Raw genomic sequence first — 23,054 nt, 5'->3', positions numbered from 1 at the left:
GTTTTCACTGTAAAAAACTCATTATCGTGCAGACTTCTGACCAGTTTACAGCTTGGCTCCCCTTGATGTCTCATTCGCTCACTCGCTCACTCTCTCTCTCTCACACACACACGCATACACAGACTAAAAAATCCTCTCCGTGTATGCATGCACAATGTCTTAGAAACAGTCAGAGGGAGAAGTACTTGTCATGACGAGAGAACCAGTGCATTTTAACTTCATTCTCCTGATCACATACGGACCTTTTTCTCTCTCTCTCACAGGCTCTCTCTTGTTCACAAACACACACATATACACACGCAAGCAAACGTACTCCTGGCACACACCAACAAGCTAAAACCTGCTGAGTTCACCATGACAACAAGAGAAGTACCTCCCTCACTCTGTTGTTTGGAGACAATTTTCTCAGTGGAGAAATTACAGAATAATTTGGCAACCCAGCGGTAAGCCATAGTTCTAGGTTAGTATGCACAGCCTCTCGTATATAACATACCTGCGTCAATGTAGAGTTTATGAGCATGATAGGAAAAAGACTTATTTTAGGTTGGAGTTTAATTGAAATGTATTTGAGAACAAATGACATGATATTTTCTTCGTGAAGCACTAGCTGACCTTTAACACTACATGCACCTGGAACAAAATACAGTGGAAACACTAACATGGAACCCAATCTGTTCCAAGACAGTGGTTTGATTTTGTTGAGAACCCTTGTCAACAATATGAACCAATTGTCAACAATAGTCGGGTATTCGACGCATCAATTTTACAAGGGAGCATTTGTGATTATTGCTTTCAATCATGTGACTGCGTATGAACACCTTAGGCCAAACAAAGATGTGTGTTTACGGTCACATTAAATTTCAGCATCGGGTCGGTAGGTCGGACAATGTTTTTTTTTTTAATCTTTTTTTTCCATCCAAAATTGAAACAAAATAACCATAAAACAAGAAGACATTGAACCCGCTGCTCACGGCCGGCGGTGCCGCCACCTATTTAGTTTTCTCCCCGCTCCGACGTCCTCCTCTGCCCTCGGTGTTTACTCGGCCCGTGGTGTTCATCAAATAGTTCGCTGATTTTTTTCGATACATAAATGGATGCTATTTTCTTAACATTATGGTGTGAGCATGCAACACAGAAAACGCGGTTTAAACTGCCTTCGCAGATCGCGGCCGCCGCCATGTTTCAATGTTGTTGACAGACGACAGGGCAAACGACGCACGCACTCAACTTGAATATCGCGAGAGTTTGCACCGATGTAAACCCTCTACACAAAAATGTAGAGGGTTGTTTGAAAGAAATGCCGAACGTAAAGTTTTTATTCGACGTGGAAATTCTCGGTCGGTCGGGTTACCGGAAACACACTACTTTTTTTTCTATGCCTTACAGAAACAAAGTGGATGATAAATGAGTCTCCCAAGGATAACGCATTATATGTCTTTATAGAACACATACTGTAAAAGGAGAGATTTGACCGAATCCTACATAGTCAGGGTGGGGTGGCGTCAGTGTATGGGTGGTTAATCCTGAATATTTCTTCCCTACATCTGGGGCATATCTCGCGTAAATATTGGCTGGCTGCGGGCTAATGGTAGGTGACCACTGCACCACACTAAACATTGAGTGTCCAGCTTTCCGAGAAGTGAAACACTGCTTTCTATTTGCAATTTGAAAACAATGCCTCAAGACAAGCAGCTGGAGGATACAAATATTTTAGGGTAGTGATAAGAAAATAAAAAGCTTCATTCACTAGTTGTTTTGTTTATTGAGCCCAAGATGGTACTCTGTGCTCAACATAGGGCTGAAAGCACACTGACTTGACATTTCCTAACCCCCTTTCTTGAAACCAACAGTTGAGAGGAGTAAAAATGGTTCATGTAGCATCTTGAAGATTCATTTCACCATCACTACTTTAGGGCTCATCCCACACATCCATCCATTCATTATCAGGTACTGTTTATCCTCACAAGGGTCGCAGATGGTGTCTATGTGAGCCTTCTTTGAGGAGTCGGCAGGGTTCACCCTAAACTGTTTGCCAGCCAATTGCAGGGCACATTTAGACGAACATTTTAGACGAACAACCATTCAAACTCACAATCACACCTGCGAACATTTTTAGAGTGATCAATTAACCTACTGTGCATGTTTTTGGAATGTAGGAGGCACTGTACCCAGAGAAAACCCACGCAGTCACAAGGAGAGCATGCAAACTCCACACAGGAAGGACTGGATTCGAACCCTGGACCAACCAGTCGGGCACCAGGGTTCCTCTCATGTCTCTTTCAAATGAGTTGCTGTGATTGCACATAGGAGTAGGGAAAAACTGGGAAGAAAATTGAGATCCACCCTCAGCCTTCAGTATCACAGTCCAGCAATGTACATTTTGTTACATCAGTGCTTGAGTAACATGCACAGTTAGGATTTAATGATTCTCTATTATGTGTATTTTTAAAGATGAATATTCCTCTCACTTAACTTTCCATACTATGGCAAATTATTCTCTTCATTTTTTTATATATAGAATAACTAATAAATAAATAAAGAATACGGTTGCCTTAATAACCATGTCGATATCATACTGTGAAATTGTTTATATTGTTGCATCTTTAATTATTTCTAATTATTAATAATAAGATCTTACAACTCTTTTTTGTCTTTCCTAATTCATATTCATGGAACTTTTGTGTCTTACCTACAGTATGTTGTTTCACGTGTCAATCAATGAAAAACTAACATGTCAATAAAGATTTTGCAAATTTATGTGGTGGAAATGGCAGCTGTTATTAATGTGTTAAAGTTCCTAATTTCAAAAGTAGATGTTACACATCGTGCTAAAACAACACACAATAAACAATAAAAATGTTCTTGGAGGGAAAGTACCATTTAATCCACAAAACGAAAGAATTTGCTCGGTTTTAAGGTAGACCAACTTGTCACCAATACAATGGTGTCTCTGTCTTTTCCTACAAAGACCACCCACTAAGGTGGTCCTGGAAACGACTTGTGCATCGCCAACAAGGCAATAAAAAAATAAAAGATACTGGACTGAAAAAGTAATACTTGATACAGAGACTTTGCACACATCAGACGACGACAATGAGAGACTGAGTGGCTTTTTTTTTTAACCTACATGTATATTCAATCATGTATCGGCACAAAAGTAAAAATGTGAAATTTTTCCTCAGGGGAAAAAAAAGAAACACACAAACACAATGACTTTCTAATACGGTCGAACCTCATTACAACGTACCTTGAGGGACATAGCGAATTTGAATGTTATAACGGAGGTACGCTGCAACATATCCAATAAAATGGCCGCCAAATCCAATGTACAATACAATATGAACACATAGATGTAAAAACATGAACATGTAATGGTGGCTTTTCCAGGTCAGGATGTGTCGCACCCCGAATCCGTTTACGATCATCTTTGAATCTGTTTGCCTCGAACTCTGCCATGATTTTGTTGCCATTATGGATGATTTGTCAAAATCATCAACTTTACCAATTTGTAGTCTCGGCTGAGCTTCGTTTGGGAGACTCCCTTTCGAAAATGAGAGACAAATTCAGCCTTCACAGACAGTGAGATTTGCTTCTGTTTAGCAGACATGTTCTGAGACCATGTGCGTCGTGCCTCCAGAAGTACACCAATGAACAAGTCAATATGTAGTGTTGCTAGAACGAAGGCCTTTTCACAATTTTGTTCAGAAAATATGGTCGTTATAATGACATTTACGTGATAAAGGTGTTCGTTGTAAGTAAAATCGGCAAATATAAAATGAATTACGTAAAATCGGGATTTGAAATGCGAACGTTATACGGGTAGAAATGAAAATGGTGTCGGTTGAAGAGAGGTTCGACTGTATCTACTACTATAGACAATTGCTCATCCACTCTGTATTAAGGGCACATTTCTTGCTTTATGGCAAGCTGTAAATCCATGCCAGTACAGCTACTGTTTATGAAGTTGGGGACACTTTCTGTGTGTGTGTGTGTGCGCACGCGCGCGTACTGGTATGATGTGGCTCTTTGCAGTAACACAGTAAAAAAATTGGCTCTTAGTCTCTGACTAGTTGGCCACCCCTGTTCTAAACGATTCAGGAGCTCAAGCATCTGTATTTCCTCAAACACTGGACATATCGTGTCCCCAGTTGGAGTGCCTAGAGCGCGCACCTGTACTCCATTTTTGGTACATTCTAAATAAACGGCACATTTGAACAATGCTCTAAGTTTCCGAATGGTCAGAGTGCCGCTCAGAGCGTATTTCCGAACGTGCCAGATGTGTCTCTTCACTAGAGCGTGAAGTGTAGTTGTGAGTGTGTACACCTGGACCCCCGATGACCACAACAGTCAGCAAGCAAGCACCAGGGCAAGAGCTACATCTGCCACGGCAGCTGTCACTAACCGTGACAGCAGAGGCCATGCCTCGTGGTCTCTGATGAAGGAAACACCATATAATTAAAATCATTCAACTTAAAAATCGAAATATAGGCTGTGGCCACTCGTGTCTTTGAAGGTCATGTACAGATCTTCAGTGATACCCGACTTGTTTCAGCTACAGTCAGCACTTTTAATGCATCCAAGTAGGTCACATAAGTGAACAAGAAAATGTCCATCCAATGCCCAAAACCCATATCATTACGTAAAGGACAAATGTCCAACACCAGGAAAAGAAGTCACAGAAGAATGAGAAATGTCATAACTTTCGATCCAACATTTGACACTGAGAATTAACAGAAGTAGAAACGAGATGACCTGACTATAAATCAATGCAAACATTTATTTTATTAAGATTAAAGATATTTACGTTTACTCTTAAATAGTGGGACAGTGACTGCCTTCTTTACCTTATCTGCAAGATGGTTCCATAGGAGAGGAGTCTGATTACTGAGAGTTCTACGTCCTATTTTATTTATCGATTCTGGGACTCAATCCTCACTGTACACACATTCTTCCATTTTATATCAACTGGATAACGTGACACGGTGAATGACAGGTGAGTACGTTTGCATCACAGTGCAGAGGTGTAACGGTTCGATTCCGATTCCAGTATTCCTATGTGGACTTTGAATGTTGTTTTTCTCTGGCTACTCTCGTTTCCCAGCACATTACAAAAACATGCATGGCATTTTAATACAATACATACTTTAAATTGTCCCTCAGTGAGTGTGAGCGCAAATGGGTTTTGTCTATGTCTGCCCTGCGATTGGCTGGCAACCGGTTCAGGGTATCCCCCGCCAACTGCCTGAAGACAGTTGGGATAGGCTCCAGTGCGCCCGTGACCCTCGTGAGGATAAGCAGATTAGAAAAAAGGATGCAAAGGTTGTGTGTGTGTGTGTGTGTGTGTGTGTGTGTGTGTGTGTGTGTGTGTGTGTGTGTGTGTGTGTGTGTGTGTGTGTGTGTGTGTGTGTGTGTGCGCGTGCAGGGATGAGATTTTTCCGCTTTTTGGCGGAATTCCGCTTTTATTCAAAACTGAACTATTTTGTTCTCTCAACAGCAAGTCGATGTGTACAGGGTGTTTAGCACAAATACTGTACCAACTTGATGAGGAAATAAGCGGTGGCACACATAAATCTTTTTTGTTCTTTTTTCTGGGGAGCCCTGGGTGACTGCCCTCTTTGCCCATAGCAAGAACTGGCCAATCGCAGTTGACTTAACATGTTGTCTAATATTGAGAGTTTGATTTATTTATCTTAAATATGTTGTTGAACTATTTACTTTATACATTTGTTCATTCATTTTCCGATCCGCTCTTCCACACAAGGGTCGCGGGGTGGCGTGGGGCGGGGCGGGGGGGGGGGGGTGCAGGAGCCTATCCCAGCAGTCTTTGGGCAGTAGGCGGGGGACATCCTGTACAGTTTGCCAGCCAGTTGCAGGGCACACATAGGCAAACAACCATCCACACTCACACTCACACCTAGGGACAATTTAGAGTGTTCAATCAGCCTGCTATGCGTGTTTTTGGAATGTGGAAGGAAACTGGAGTACCCAGAGAAAACCCACGCAGGCCCGGGGAGAACAAGCAAACTCCACACAGGGAGGCCGGAGCTGAAATTGAACCCGGTACCTCTGCATTGCGATGTTGACGCGCTATCCACCGCCCCTATTTACTTTAGGTCAATAAATATTTTTTGACATGTTTAAGTGCAATAACTACAAACGTTTGCAAACAAATTTATAATCCATACATTATTGCTTTGATTCATTAGCTGTGCTTTGGTTTATGAAGAATTCACGTATAGTCACACCGTCCGTGCGGAATGCTCACTTCCTCTCACACAATGTAAAGATAATTTGCACTTTGGAGAGAGAGGATAATACAGATAATCTGCTTATCTGTATTTCACATCCAGAACCACATCTTTTTGCTTTTTGCTCTAAATTAGCCCTCAAAATGGCTGCCAAGAAAGTGAAAAATTTCAGTGATTGTGATATTGTCACAGTTATGGCGGTGTGCATTGAGCTCTTGCTAGCAGGTTTATCGAGTCTGTGGCACCACAGCTGCATCGCGTCTGCTGGGTTGTTTTTGGCTCGATATGGTCCTCCGTGCTGTGGCATGTTGGCGGGAACTCTGGCATCAGCCCCATGCCGGACATCTGTGCCAACCACAATTGAAATTGCTGCCTTCTATTTGCAATCATTTCAATGTTATGGTCATGGGCTCACAAACAAATACTCGAATTACAGAGATTCCACTGTATAGCTTTAGGAAAAATAACTAAACCAGCCAACACAGTTTTCTTTCCACAAAATCCTTGAATTCAATTTCGTTCTGGCAATGGCCTTGTCTATTTCATTCTTGCAAATGCAAAATAAGGCACTGAAGCATTTAGTTAATTACGAGCAGATAACGTGTACTGTGTGTGCAGAACAAAAGGTGATCATCACTCTCTGGTCAGGCAATAGTTAGTCACACAAATTTTCTTTATTGATCTGGCTGGCCTTGCCAGTGTCACGATTCGGTTTAGGGACCAACAGGTGGCACTGTAGGGCTCCCCTGGCAGTTGCACACCTGTTGGTCATAGGTAATCAGGCCTATAAAAGGACTCCTGCCCGAACACTCGGTGTCGGGTCATTTTTGCTTTGCTACTGTCATGTCTGTTTGAGTCATGTTTTGGTTGTTATGTTTTATCTTCAGTCATGATTTTTGTTTGCTTAGGATTTAGTTTTCTGTGTTTTATCAATACACATCTTCAAATACACCCTGCTCCTCTCTCCTGCCTGCTTTTTGGGGTCCACCACCACCATGCAATGTGACAGAATGACCCGACCACCTGGACCCCGCAGGTACGATGGTTTGCTCCCTATTCCACCATGTGCCTGGCGGAGCGCGTCTGCGGCCGACACACTTCCCCCTTTCAGGCAGCGCTGGTGAGGCGGCTGTCCTGTTTTTGTCTCGTCAAGCCGCGTCTACGGTGGGCCGAGCCGCGTCCGCGTCTTCGTTGAGCCGAGGCTCGTCACGTGTTTGTTGGAGCGAAGTCACATTCACGTCGACGACAAGCCGTGCCACGGACACGCCCACGTCAGGCCGAGCCCCTGTTCACGACCGGCTGTTCCTTGTCCCCCGTTCCGTCGAGCTCCGTCCACGTCAGGCCACGCCCAGCCAAAAGGATTGCCCTCGCTTTTGTCCCTGTTCCCTGGCGAGGTGAAGGTCACCTCGCTTATTGTTCCTGTATTTCGGCGAGGCGAAGGACGCCGTCGCGTTTTGTTCCTGTTCTCCGGCGAGGCAAGGGTTGCCGTCGCTTTTCGTTCCTGTTCCCAGGCGAGGCAAGCCTTTTGGACGACTTTGGGATGTCTGGGATCCGTCTCTTGAGGGAGGGGTACTGTCACGATTCGGTTTAGGGACCAACAGGTGGCACTGTAGGGCTCCCCCGGCAGTTGCACACCTGTTGGTCATAGGTAATCAGGCCTATAAAAGGACTCCTGCCCGAACACTCGGTGTCGGGTCATTGTTGCTTTGCTACTGTCATGTCTGTTTGAGTCATGTTTTGGTTGTTATGTTTTATCTTCAGTCATGATTTTTGTTTGCTACTTTGGACTTTGTTTGCTTAGGATTTAGTTTTCTGTGTTTTATCAATACACATCTTCAAATACAACCTGCTCCTCTCTCCTGCCTGCTTTTTGGGGTCCACCACCACCATGCAACGTGACAGCCAGTGCTGATCATCCTGGCCTTTGTGTGTGTCAGTGGGTGTGAATACAGAACACTACACTGCAATGCCACTTAAAGTGACTGTATCGTGTGTTTCTTTGTGCATGATTGATTCCGTAGCATCTCAGGGCAGGGGCATCAGGCCCCTGCCCTGAGATGCTATCTCTGTGGTGTGTTGAGGTCAGATGAAGCTGAGACATCAGGTGATAAATCACACACACACGCACGTACTCTCACACACACATACACACACACACACACACACACACACTTTTTTGCCCAATGAACGACTTTTGAAGCGACCAACTTTCACGATTGGCCTGATCGCGCACGCCCTACCGCCCCCCCTCCCCCCTCCACTCCCCTCACACACACACACGCGTGTGTGCCCATGCATTCGCACACATATGCACGCACGCCACAATGAGCAACAGCGGGACGAAAGCTGAAGACACAAATAAACAAATATTCCCCAAATTTCCTCCTCCCACCCCTTGCACTCGTTCGTTGGCTCCTGGTCAATTGGGATCAACGCATTGTGCACACCTGCCTTAAAATCTGAGGTAATTCGCTGACTAGCTTAGCGCTTAGCATCGCTGTTTGTGCATGAGCGGTGATGCAGTCATCTGATCGGTCGCTTTCAGGTTGGCCACCCTTGGTTTAGAACATGGGTTGTGTTCAGAAATTAAGGTGACCAAAGCGAGCCTTGCCCTACCCGAACACACACACTCTCCGAGTTGTGCACGGGCATCAGGTTAAGGTAGTGTAAATTGTCAAAATACAACCACACTCTTAATTTGCAGGGGGGGAAAAAATACGAAACAAGTCAAAGCTGTACAACAAAATGTGTTGTACAAAAAAATGTCAGCAATCAATAATTGATTTGAGTTAGAGGACAAAGACATTGATGATGAGTTTTAAAAATGTCCCAAAAGAGTTAAAATTAGAACGTACAAAATAGCAACAAAGCAGAGAAAATCGTCAAAGTGCGTACCGCCTCTGCAGAGTCAGAGACTAACTTTGGTCTGACTCAGGAAGAGCAGCACAGTCTGTTCGCTGCTGACATACTTTTTTTTGAACTGCCTGATTTACTAAGATCCCAAATAGTGGGTTATAAATTGCGTGTTCACTTTAACAAAGGAGTCTTCAATCCTATTCCTCAAGGGCTGCTTTCCTGCTCTCTTTCTGCTGCAAGACACCTGATTCAAATGATCAGACAATGAGCAAAGTCTGCAGAAGCTGGATCACGATCCTGATCATTTTTTGCAGGAGGAATAGGATTGAAGACCCCTGCTTTAACAGACTGTATGCACTGATGGTGGGGGTGTTGTATGTAATTGTCTAAGATTGTAAAGTTTTACTAAGATCCCAGAGAGTGGGCACTAAATTGCATGTTGGCAGAAGGTATTAAAAAGAGAGTTCAGAAATCTAGGTAGGGAAAATGAGTGATTAATTGGAAATGTTACTTAAGTGTGAAACATTATTGAATTACAAAAAAAGATTGCTGCAATAAATGTAAGGAATCGAGGGGCTACATAAAAGCCATGGAGTTCATAGTAATTGGATGCAAAATATGCATAGTTTGCGTTGAAAATGGACAGCACCCCCTGTTTAGTGAAATGGCATGACTCCTTCTTGTGACTGGTTCCAAGTCGTCCCAACTAAAACGTTTAGAAATTCCACAGTTGCATTGCTGAAAATGCAATATAAAATGTTTAATTGAGCAGACAACATCTGTTTATCCCATCCCTTCTCTTCAATTTTTGCAGGTTCTCATCATGGATATGTGCAGAAATGCCATTTGTGCTTGCCTTTTAGACAAAAAAAACATCTGTATCACAATTCATCTCAGTAATGTATTAAGAAAATCCCATTGCATGTGATAATTTTCATCACATTAGACATTAGACACTCCTCCTTGGTTGTACAAAGTGACCTGTGCAGCAATGTTCAACCGTTTGCCAGATGCAATTCAGTTTTCACAGTGTTTTTCTGACCAATCAGTATGTGCACATTAGCACACACACCTGTACTAAATCCCTTAGATTCTCAGATGTCTTACAAAGTATGGAAATGATACGTCTGAGCAATCATCATCAATGATTGAATTGATCATGTTTAAGAATTAAAACATCCATCCATTCATTTTCTGATCCGCTTATCCTCACAAAAGGATGCAGGGGGTGCTGGAGCCTATCCCAGCTGTCTTTGGGCAGTAGGCGGGGGACACCCTGAACCGGTTGCCAGCCAATCGCAGAGCACACAGAGACGAACAACCATCCACGCTCAATTTAGAGTGTTCAATCAGCATGCCATGCATGTTTTTTGGGGGGAATGTGGGAGGAAACCAGAGTACCCAGAGAAAACCCACGCAGGCCTGGGGACAACATGCAAACTACACACAGGGAGGCCGGAATTGAACTGCAGTGTGGTCGATGCGTGAACCACTGGACCACCAGGCCACCGCCAAAAAATTATCCCTACTCAGTCAACTGCAAATGAAGAAGTCAAGCAGGGTCTTTGAACGTAACGTGGCCAGAATTCGAATCAGGGTTGCTGCAGCCACAATGCTGGGTACTAACCACTACACGATCATGGGCTGACGTATTAAAAATCTGTTCTTATTTATTATGTTTTCCATTGTTGCTTTCTCAGCTCAGATGCTATTGATGTGTCGACAATCAAATTTATTCATATTTTTAAACTATCGTTCCTAACAAAACATCGCTATACGTTCATGTTTGAGGTGCATAAATATATCTACTTAAATTCTCTAGTGGTTGGATTACATCCCACTGAGTCATTGTGGGACTTTTTCACACTGCGACAAGAGGCTAGCTTGGGGGCTAACAGGCTTCCGGACGCCGTGGAGCAGAAGCAGGCTCATCCAATATGTCACTGCCACATATGGTGTTGTGTCAGAGTGTGGGTCCAGATAACACTGACACTCCAGGGTAATTTAACTGTTTAATAACCACAGCGCACGTTACTTGAACACAGTGAAACATTATTCAGGCTGTCGCTCATAATGCATGACAAAATTGAGCACTTCCAACTAGTTACTGTTTATACCCACATTGCTTTACAAGTGAACATATTACTGTAGCCTCAGTAACACATAATACATAACAGGTCGGAATATGGTGGCAGCCAGGGAAGATGCATTTTTCAAGATGTGGACATAGCTAGCTAGCATGCCCTCGTGGTAGAATGGGGCCAGGTAAAAGATCCCTCTCCCGGTTTGTAAAAAAAAGTTACATCATCGTAATGTGCACGCATTATTGGTGCAGAATGGTGAGATTTGAGAATGCGTACACAAGCAGACTAACTGGAAAGGATCGCAACAACTACTTTAACAAGCTCACGTTATCGCACGGCAAGCAACTTTCTGATCGTTATGGGATTGCAGCGTGTGAGGAAGACCTTTCAAAATAGCCCAATGTGCAATGGACAGATTCATCTGTACTTAGTGGAAGCACACCAGGGACGTGCGGTCAGGGGAGGCAGGTGAGGCAGTGCCGCACCTCTGAACGCGCATTGCATTGCGCAATCATCACAAACTGGGTTGATTCATGCAACTGGCACGTCCTGCTTGCCGTACATCTGCACATCAGCAATATAACATTTGCAGATACATTTATTTGATCTGCTTTTCTTAAGTCTGGCTAATGTTTTTAAAACATTTATGTTGAATGTTTTTTGTGACATATTTAGATTTGCTGATGGGAAATAAAACCGCAGTGAAAAGGCATAGGTTGCGGCAGATCGTTCTCTGCCGCAATTAAGAGGGCGTACGTGAGCAAACAGGTACTTTTGCGCTCTTCTTCTGTGCAGAGGCGCCAGGCGAGTCAAGTGCGATCCTTTTTTAAATTTGCTACGTCGGACAGCCAAAATGGAAGAAAAGGATTATATATCGAAGCTTAAAAACTTCTCAAAACTTGACTTTCAGTCAAAAGTGGACGTGATTAACACAGGTAGACCAACGCCGGAGTGAAAAGGTTTGCTTCAAACTACGGGACAGCCCGGACAACTTTTCAAACGGAGTGGTAAAGAACAGTGATGTGGCTGTCCTTCGAAAACCCGTCTTTACTGTTTTCCCTGCCTTTTGTTCTCGATTTGTCTGGATATTGTGATATAAAAAGCGCAAGGATCGATTTGGCATTGAACGAACAGCGGAGGTTCAACGTTAGCATCCGCAATGCCAAGGTAAGGGAAAACCGAGAGATTGTGAAAGACCTCATTCATGCAACCTGCTTTTTCGCTAAACGGGAGTTGGCATTTCGTGGTCACGACGAGAGGGCAAGCTCTTCTAATCGTGGCGATTATGTAGAACTATCACATGCTTTTGATGAGAAAGATGAGAGGTTAGCTAGACATTTGGACTCATCCAGTGTGCTTTCTGGCTTGTCCAATAGAATACAGAACGATATAATTGAAGCTTTCGGTGATGTGATAATAAATGATCTAAAAAGGGAGATCAATGCTGCCCCATTTGTTTCCATAGAGTTGGACGAGACTACGGATATCACAAACAAAGCACAGATCTGTTATTTTGCGCTATGTTGCCAAAAGTGAAGTGGACTGTGGTGGTGGAAGCATTTTTAGGATTTGATGATGTAAGTGATGATAGGCGAGCCCCTGCTGTAGCTGCGTATGTCTTGGAAGTGTTGGAGAAAAAAGCGGTGTTAAAAAACTAGTAGCGCAAACCTATGATCCCGATCGCTGGGACAATGATACTCAAATGATGGTCACTGGATATGATCGATGGCTGTCAGAAGCATCGACATGCTTTTTAAAGATGGCGTATGAGGGCATTTTCAGTGAAACTGATGCACTTTTTAGAGTGCTGCAAAACAAAGTCATGGACATTGGATATTGTTGTGCGCGAACCCACGACACCATCGGAGTTGTTGAACGCATGAGACGGGACTTTAACACACTGTATGAGCGATTTGAGCAGAAATGCAGCACACTTGGCCGAAACAACAGTGGAAGAAATCAGTCGGTGAGAGACGAGAGAAAACAAATGTTCGACAAGATTATGGTCAACATCAGTGTTCAGATGAAAGCTAGGTTTGATCATTTTGTGAGCTAGCTTTCCTCGGTTTGGTCGACTGTACAAAATTTAATGAGATGTCACAACATTTTGATGACACCAAACTGCAGAGCCTATCAAAATCTTATAACAAAATAAATTAGTCTAAGAAAAATACAATAGAATATTGTATTTTTACCCATGGGGTCAAATTTTGGATATGAAATAACTAGTAGCCAATTGAATAAGCTACTGTTTTTGGTTGATACATTTGTAAATCTGACACTAAAGGAGTCGGTGCCTCACCAACCATGAACCTCACCGCACGCCACTGAAGCACACAATGTTGAAATGAACACAATGTTGAAATGAGAGAAAAACTGCAAGCCTACAATCTTTGGATGTTTACAAACATATGATGTGTGGCTGTGTACAGACCATAAAACCAAATGATTTTGACACAAAATCCAAATTTGCTGTGCAACACCCGTCTGACTGTATAGCTACCGGATTCCCACACCATCGTTGGCAATGAACGACTGGCTTATCTCGGTCAACGGCTCCCTTGCGCCCCCCCCCAAGTCCATTTTTGTATTGGCGGGAAGATTCTGTTATGAGCCATGAGGCAAACAAAAGGGCCAGAACCCAGGAAGCAGAGATAAACACCAAAAAATAATTAATTTTGTCCAAAGGAAAAGACACAAAATCAATATACTCAAAAACAAACCTATTATATACTTAAGAACAATACGTATTCCGCGATCTAATCTACCTCTTGATATGCCACAACTTCACATTATGTACCTCACCCCCCCACCCCCCAAAAAACCTTGGGCTACGTTCACACTGCGGAGTGTGTTAGTAGACTGTTCCAAAAAATACCTTTGCAGATTCATAGATGATTATCTGGATAGTCTCCCTTCCAAGCAATTTCACCTGCACGCATCTATACGAAAGAGGCTGGTGTGTGGCACAAAAGAGGAGCATTTCACCTATACTATAGGCAGTTACCTTATCTTCTAATAATATCCTCAAGAACCCCAAACCTCTACAGTACCATCCATTTTCCGATCCGCTTCATCCTCACAAGGGTCGCGGGGCATGCTGGAGCCTATCCCAGCTGTCTTTGGGCAGTAGGCAGGGGGCACCCTGAACCAGTTGCCAGCCAATCGCAGGGCACATGGAGACGGACAACCATCCGCACTCACACTCACACCGAGGGACAATTTAGAGTGTTCAGTCTGCCACGCATGTTTTTGGAATGTGTGAAATCCGCGATGCACCGAAGCCTCGATAAACGAACCACGAAATAGCGAGTGATCACTGTATAGTATTTCACAATCAATTTTGATCAGTATGAAAACTTTAAATGAATAAATTATATCGTACTCCACTCAAACATGACTACTCTGAAATTGCCCCCCGCCCCCTCCCCAAAAAGAGTGGTTTGAAAACAAGGCACACTGCAAGGCAGTGTTTCTTGAAGTAGCCTCCTAAAGTCCAGTTTACCTTGAAAAGTAGGCCTTGAAAGTGAACATTCAATTGAGGTCCAAAAACGACCTCCATTGTAATTCAAGCTTCGGCCGCACGTCGAGCTGAACCAATCAGAAGCACTAGTAGCTAAACCAATCACAGGACGGATAACTCACAGAGCCAACGGGATGGCTTTCCGGAGGTGATTGGCTAAAAGAAGACCCAGTGATTTCTGTGGAGTGTGTGTGTGCGTGTGTGTGTTTGTTCAGTATGTGTGTGATCGATGCCTGCACACGATGTCCCAAAGGCATAGGATGAACTAATACGTGCAGCGCAACACATTAGGGCTGTTCACACGGCAAGATTTGGTCCGGTGATGCACCGGGGCTGCCCCAGTAGAGCGTTCACACGTGCAAATTAGCTCCGGCGTAGCCCTGGAAAAGAGCTTATACCGGACCAAATTTGACCCACCTCAGGTGGGTCAAATATTTGCTCCGCAGCAAATGCTCGTTTGCGAAGCAGCACCGGTGTAAATTTGCACGTGTGAACGCAACTGGGTTAAATTAGCTCCAGAGCAAATGCTTGTGAAGAGTACGTATGGCGAGAATGCGTTGCTTTCGTGCTCTGTCGGACTTCCGTAATGTGTTGATTCATGACGACACAAGACTTGGCTAGTAACATATTTCCTTTTGTAGGAGACTGGACTGTCTCGTAGTTGTTTTTTCCTTTGTTGTTTGTTCAAAACCCCCCGCCACCCATAGAATTTATTTTGTGATTTCCTCTCTTGATTTTCTGTTTGGCGCATTAGTGTTTGCTTTTCTGAGTGTCATTGAAGCCATCGTTCATTTACGTTTTCTTGGGCGGTCACTCTCGGGCAGAAGGCACGGAGACCGAGAAGGAGAAGGACATGCCGGTCCCGTAGTCGCTTGAGTTGTGTATATACTGTACAGTACGTTTTAAAAAGAACCAACGACAGCGCGTTTGTTTTCTGTCGTTTTAGTCCGCTGCAGAAACTGCCGTGTGAACGCAAGTGGGGCAGCCCCGACACTGTACCGCGGCTGCCCCGCTCAGCTGCTTTGTACGTGTGAACGCTCCACACAATTTGCTGCGGTGCAAAATATCCCGCAACAAAATAGCTCGGTGCAGCACCGGAGCAAATGTGTGCCGTGTGAACGGCCCTATTTATAAATATGTTTCGACACCTTGTCTAGAGGAATAACATCATCATATTAGACAGCTTTTATAGTAATATGTTGACAGTCGAGTAACCTGTGCCGCTACCGCAAATTTGCCTGTTTATTTTGCTTTTGGCAAAGCAAATAATTAACAGCTTTTCCATGGAACAAGAGAGTGCGTAAAACGGTATGTCGACTGAAAAAAAAATAATAGCCTGTGAAATGAAATCAGCCAACCGGTATAACAGCTCCCCCACCACTAACAAAAATGATTCAAACATCATTTTCCACAGATGATTTGTGGGTGTTTATTTGCGATGTACATCAGAGATAATGACGTCTGTAAATACAACTCATGCTGCTTCTAAAAATATCTGTCTGATGCCACTGTCTTGAGATGTATGAGTATCCACATCCAGTCATCTTATCACAAACTCCCATCTCACTGTTTACAGTTCACTTTGTTCTGGTGTCATAACACATTTTTCAAATCAGCAGCATTAAATCCTCTATTCAAGAAATCTGGTTCAGGCTCCACAAGTTTCAATAACGTTTAGCCATTTGTCAATTTCCAAACTTTAAAGTTCTTTCAACAACCCTCACTTAAAGAAAATAAATAAAAAAGTCACAGTCAGCATCTCCACTCCTGTCACATTTATCTGTCCTATTTGAAAAAGACCAATCTGGTCACCGCCTCCTCAGTCACACAGAAATAGCCTTGGTAAAAATCGCAACTTTATTCATAGAGCATTTTCAAAAAAAATCATAGCTGGAGCAAAGCGATGTACATAAAAATTAAACAAAAAACAAATGGACAAAACTATTACCAAACAATAAAGAATAAATAGTAATATAATAACAACAACACCAAGAACAATAGCAATAATAATAATAATAATAATAAATAAGTAGTCAGCCTGGTGGGCAAGTTGTTGACCTCACAGTGCAGAGGTACCGGGTTCAATTCCATCTCTGGCCTCCTTGTGTGAAGTTTGCATGTTCTCCCCAGGCCTGCGTGGGTTTTCTCCGGGTACTCCGATTTCCTCCCACATTCCAAAAACATGCATGGGCAGGCTGTTTGAACAATCTATGTCAGTGGTGACGAACCAGTCTGAGACTAATAGACAATTTTTTTAGTGTTGCTGCAAAGAGCCACACACACACACACACACACTCACATGCATTCGCGCACATATTACAGGCTGTTATATGTGCCCGAACATAAATAAAACCTTAAGACACAAACACACAACCGCCCCCCCCCCTCCCCCGACACCACATTTCCTCCTCCCACCGCTTGCGGTCGACTTGGGACCAGTCAGTTGGCTCTTGGTTAATTGCGATCGACGTATTGGGCACCCCTGCCCTAAAAACAGAGGTAATACGCTGACAAGCTTTGCACTTAGCGCTGTTGTCTGCCCATCTGTGTATTAAGCACCGTTGTTTGAATGGCAGCGCCATTGCCGAGGCGTTTTCGACAATTGTCGTGTGAAAGCCCGGGAGCCGCATGGAACCAGGCAAAGAGTCGCATGCGGCTCCCGAGCCGCGGGTTGGCCCTGCTCTATATTGTCCCTAGGTGTGAGTGTGAGCGTGGATAGTTGTTCGTCTCTGTGTGCCTCAGGGTGTACCACGGGATAAACTCCAGCACAGCCACGACTGTCGTGAGGATAAGAGGCTCAGATAATAGATGGATGGATGCACCCCTTTAAAAAAACACTCTGACATTGAAACCCCTCTACAGCGCCTCCACTCTGTCTTTCTCCTGGTCGCCTGCTGTTCTACTAACATCCAGTTGGTGGTCTCAAGGTGTATGAACCAGGGGTTAGATTTCCCAGAGAAGGAAGGAAAGATCTGTATGTGCCCATCAAACTAGCATATGGGCGCCGAGGTTTATTTTCTCTCGTTGCAGTCCGTTGAGTGAAGTTGTTGAGTGGAGACTTTAATAATGTTCCTCTTTCTCATCGACTGAAGTAAAATGAGGGCAACAGGATTCTAAAATTGTAATCTCGCGTTCATAACATATGACATCACTCGAGGTTGTTGCAGCAGCTTGAATGTAAAAAAAACAACTGCAGCTTTCTAACAAGCGAATAGAAGTAATAGTTTGAATCGCTAATAAATAAGAGCATAACAAATAATAAGCAAAAGTTAGTCAGAGCTGCTGCAACAGGCTGGTAATGCTCAGTGCCCAGATATGATACGATCAAATCAATAATAACCTCCTCATCGGCGTTGATCCGAGATGAAAGTTTACTCTTTCTTTTCAGTCTGAGTGCAGGCTTTGACATGAATTCTAAAACATTCTCTTTGACAGACTGGCATCCATTGGCATGTGAAACACACGCTTCTACTGGCATACATCTACAAAGTATCCGTCATAATAATCTGACATGTCTGGCATGAGCAGTTCATTTGACATTCATTCCACGCCAGATGCAAGAATGTTATGTGATATATTTACAAATTTTAAAAATGAAAACACTGATTTAAATCACAGTGGATCATTAGGTTCAAAATTTCTAATGAAAAATGACCTCCTTATATGTACTATTTCTATTACCGACAGTATGTTTTGCTTCTTCTCACCGTGCCGAACCATCATTGGCTCCATGGATTTGCATTGCTGTCAATTGAAAACTTGTTGCAACCCTGCACAGAAACAAAACAAAAGCTCCACCTCTGTACCTTTGATCTTCCAATCACCAATAACTGAGTGATATGTGGGCTGTCACAGAATATAGCATTTTCTTCCTTTGAGACTCAAACACAGTTTCCTCATTTACCTACTAATGATGCAGCATAGGGGGTTCAGTATCTTGCTCAAGGACACTTCAAGGTCACAATGAAACCACAAGCCTCTGGGTTGGAAGACGACTACTCTATCACTGAGCCATCCCGCCCCCACCTTGATCTATGTGTTAAACAAAGCAACTTTGCAAATTGATTATTTTTCATTTATTTTCTAATCTGTTTATCGTCACGAGGATGCTGGAGCCGACATTTTTCATTAAATAAAATTATCTACAGTACGAATGTTATTTTCTTATTCTTCAGTAAGTTGACAACTGTCTTTGAAGCAGTCTAACCAATAAGACCAAAACCTTCATGTACAATTAATCTGATATTGCTTATTGTAGTACAGATTAATGTATTGCTTGTGTTGGTTGAAAAAAAGATGTGGGATATCAATCCATCGATCCATCCATTTTCTGGTCTCTTTTATCCTCACAAGGGTCACGGGGCATGCATAGCCTATGCCAGCTGTCTTCGGGCAGTAGGCAGGGGACACTCTGAACCGGTTGCCAGCCAATCGCAGGGCACACAGAGACGAACAACAATTTAGAGTGTTCAATCAGCCCGTCATGCATCTTTTTGGAATATGGGAGGAAACCAAAGTACCCAGAGAAAACCCACGCAGGCACGGGGAGACCATGCAAACTTTACACAGGGAGGCTGGAGCCGGAATCAAACCCTGCACCTCTGCACTGTGAGGTCGATGCGCTAATCACTGGACCACCGGCCCACCTATATGTGGGACATCACATATAAAATCACAATTGCAATATTGACGGGGGGAAAAATGCAATTCGCTTATTTTTCAGCCCAGGTTTACACAGTGTAAAACACTGAGGAACACAATCAATGAAAACATGTATGGCAAATTCTAAGAATTTTCCTATTGACAGTGTGAACTAGCTCTGTGGCTGGTATGCTCACTCTTTTCACAGCCAAAGACTGTGGCAAGATCAGCAGACTTGAGGACATATTGTCTGCATGTGTGTGTGAGGGAGCCTGCACTCACGAGCAAGAGAGAGAGAGAGAGAGAGAATGAAACAGGCCTTCCACTTGTGACAATTATTTCTCCTGATGATTGCTTCCTCTCCTGACAGAGATACATTGCAGACTTCATATCTGTTGGGAATCAGATGCTTCTGCACCAGCACATGAACAATACACACCTAAACACTAAAAGAAGAATCGAAAGGAAAATTGGACCCTGTGGTATGATCTAGTGCCAAACTCATTTTTGTCACGGCCCACATCGTAGTTAGGTTTTCCTATGGAGGGCCATTATGACTGAAGTTCACAGTGTAAATTCAAATAAATGCGTGGTTGTCTCAGATTACATGCACACAACAAATCTGTGAATGACTAGCTTTGAAATCGGAGAGCGGTAAACTGTTTGTACTTCTGGTAAATTTATTTTAAAAGAGGGAATGGAAACAAAGAAATGCTGTCAATATATCAATGTACTTAGTAAGAAAAATGATGCACGTAATTTGTTTTGGCAGGCCACATAGAATGATGTGGCAGGCCCCCGAGCCTTGAGTTTGACATCGTGATCGAGACAGTGTACAATTCAGGGGTGTCCAAAGTCGGTCCTCAAGGGCCGCTGTCCTGCCTGTTTTCCAGCTCTCCAAGGAGCAACACACCTGATTCAAATCATCAGGATCGTTCTAATGCTGTTCAGAGCTGGCTGAGGAGCTGCTCATCTGAATCAGGTGTGTTGCAGCTGGGAGAGATGGAAAGCAGGCAAGACAGTGGCCCTCCAGGCCCGGAGTTGGACATGCCTGATGTACATGAAAGGCTCACTGAACTTCAGACAACAGCAAAGGTGACATTTTGCTATTCGGATGATTTTCTCTGGGTATATGCTTCCTTCTACATGCCAAAAACATGAATGTTGGTTCATTGAAGACTCCAAATTGTCCTTGGGTGTGAATTTGATGAGAATGTGTTTGAATAAACAGTATGTGGCTGCATTTTGCTCGAGACCAATCTTGGGGTGCAATTCACCCGCTACACCCAACTGTAGACAACAATTAAAGAGAATTGATGGGCCGCTTCATTAAAGGCTTGCAGAGGAAAGGCAAGAACAAAGGTATGTGTGTGCGCGTGTGCGTGTGCTTTGTGTGTGTGTGTGTGTGTGTGTGTGTGTGTGACAGAGAGGGAGAGAGAGAGAGAGACCGTATCACCACAAAGCATTGGATGATAAATTCAAATATAAAAAGAAAAAAGCTCATACAATATCATTTTTTTTAATGGGTGGCGTTCCCACGGACCCTCATGCAACTTAAATATACACTCGCAAACCCGCACACAAAATCACACGAGCAATGTCCGAAAATGCGAACTGTTTATCCCATGCGAATTAGTTTTGTACTTGTCCGAAAAATTATCGGACTTCACCGGAATACAGTATATATATTTGTCCATGTAAACTCCTCTAAATGTACTGTATTCTCCATATAGAGTGGCATTAGTCACTTGAAAATTCATGAACACAAACACAAACACACACACACACACACACACACACACACGATACAATTTTACATATCAACCGACTGACCTGATGCTGCAGGATGACTACAGCCGAGACGGTTACTTTACCTTCTGTCATGCATCCGTGCGTAATATTAATAAGCCAGCGTTCAAAAGCATATTTGGGTTTGGTTACCTTGTTGAACTGAACGGGTAGGTCGTTGCAGCTTCGTGCCGTTTTCAACTTGTGTCCTCTGTCCCTAAATCCTCAGTCTGCGGAGTACAGGTGCAGATCCGCTCCAGAGGTTTGCAGTGCTGCGTGTGCTGTCTCTGGCTCTCGTCTCTGGTGTCACTGGCGTGCAGTGGCCAGCGGGGCGGAGTGAAGGGAAAGACAGCAGCCTCAGCTACGGGCGCGTCATCGGAGGAGATGGAACGATGGCAATGATAGCTCACTCTGAGCCCTTTCCCGTTTTCAATCACAACAAAATCCTCTTCAACAAGGGTTTTTGTCGCAATGTTCAGGACAAATACGTAGCTGAATGCTAGTTCTTTGCACGTACAGATTTATTTGTCTCCTGACTCAAACACACCTGATTTAAAGAATCAGGGTGGTTCGCAGGCTTCTTCAGAGCTTGCGGATGAGCTGATCATTTGACATACAAAACATGCAAGACAGTGGCCCTCGAGGCCCGGAGCTGGCATAGCTCAATAAAATTGAATGAAACCATAAAACATGCAAGCTAGCAGACATTTTTTTTAGAATATTGTGATAAATGTTGCTTCGTGTTTAGTTCACCTGAATAGAAATCCACTGAAGTTGTCATGATTTGGTTTAGGGACCAACAGGTGGCACTGTAAGGTGCCCCCGGCAGCTGCACACCTGTTGGTCATAGGGAATTAGGGCCTTAAAAGGACATTGGGTCAAAAGGGTCATTGTTGCTTCTTGCTACTGTCATGTGTGTTGCTGTTTGCTCTTAGTTTCTGTCATGTTTAGTTCATTGTTATGTTTTAGCTTTAGTCATGGTTTTTGTTTGATACTTTGGACTTTGTGTGTTTGGGATTTAGTTGTCTTTGTTTTAAATACAATTCTTCAAATACACCCTGCTCCTCCCTCCTGCCTGCTTTTTGGGGTTCCACCACCACCTCGCTACGTGACAGAATGACCCGACCACCTGGACCCCGCAGGTACTAAGGACTGGTCCCTATTCCACCATGTGCCTGGCGGAGCACATGGTGGATGAAGACTTCTGTGTGGAGTTGGAATGTTCTCTCTGTGCCTGTGTGGGTTTTCTCCAGGTACTCCGGTTTCCTCCCACATTCCAAAAATGTACATATCAAGTTAATTGAACACTAAATTGTCCCCAAGTGTGAGTGTCAATGGTTTTAAATCTATGTGTGCCCTGCAATTGGCTGACATCAGTTCGGGGTGTACCCCACCGACTTCCCAAAGACAGCTGGGATAGGGTCCAGCACGCCCAAAACCCCTCCCTCCGTTGTTTCGTTTTACTTCTCTTGAAAATGTATATTTATTTTGTTTTATACAAGTTAGGTCGCTGTAATAGTTGGAGAAAGTTCTGAAGTGTTTTAAATTTATCCTAATGACTCGCTGTGGCAACCCCTGAAAAGGGAGAAGCCGAAAGGAGAAGAAGAAGATCTGGCATTTTGGTGAGTAAACATTTTTTACAGCCACTATAGTCCTGTGAATACTATGGAGAGGAGCGGTTAAATTAGAAATAAATTGCCTTATACCTGAGAATTTTGTAATTTATTTGAAGTCTGAGTTTTAGGCTGAAAGCCACATTGCTCTGGTCTCACCGAGTGCGTGTCTTCACGAACATAGACAATCTCTGCTCTGTCTCCCCCCCCCCCCCGCGCGCGGTCAATCGCTGGCTGAGAAAAGAGTGGATAGAAACCATTGGCTGTTATCTTTGCATGGTGGGTTGACATCAATGTGCCG

At 43.6% G+C, this 23,054-nt stretch overlaps 1 protein-coding gene across 2 annotated transcripts in view; it reads right to left on the bottom strand.

The window, feature by feature from the left end:
* LOC127590184 (junction plakoglobin-like) overlaps positions 1-21,470 on the bottom strand; it is a 158,683-nt gene extending 137,213 nt beyond the window's left edge. For both annotated transcript variants that reach the window (XM_052049648.1, XM_052049649.1), the window contains exon 1: positions 21,294-21,470. The gene's annotated coding sequence lies outside the window, so the exon portion shown is untranslated. The remainder of the gene's footprint in view (positions 1-21,293) is intronic.
* Positions 21,471-23,054: the final 1,584 nt, after the last annotated feature.

The sequence above is a fragment of the Hippocampus zosterae genome, chromosome 17 (genome assembly GCF_025434085.1).
Source record: "Hippocampus zosterae strain Florida chromosome 17, ASM2543408v3, whole genome shotgun sequence".
NCBI lineage: Eukaryota > Metazoa > Chordata > Actinopteri > Syngnathiformes > Syngnathidae > Hippocampus > Hippocampus zosterae.
Note: the sequence above shows the minus strand (reverse complement) of the source record. Positions and strands in the feature narration are given on the sequence as shown.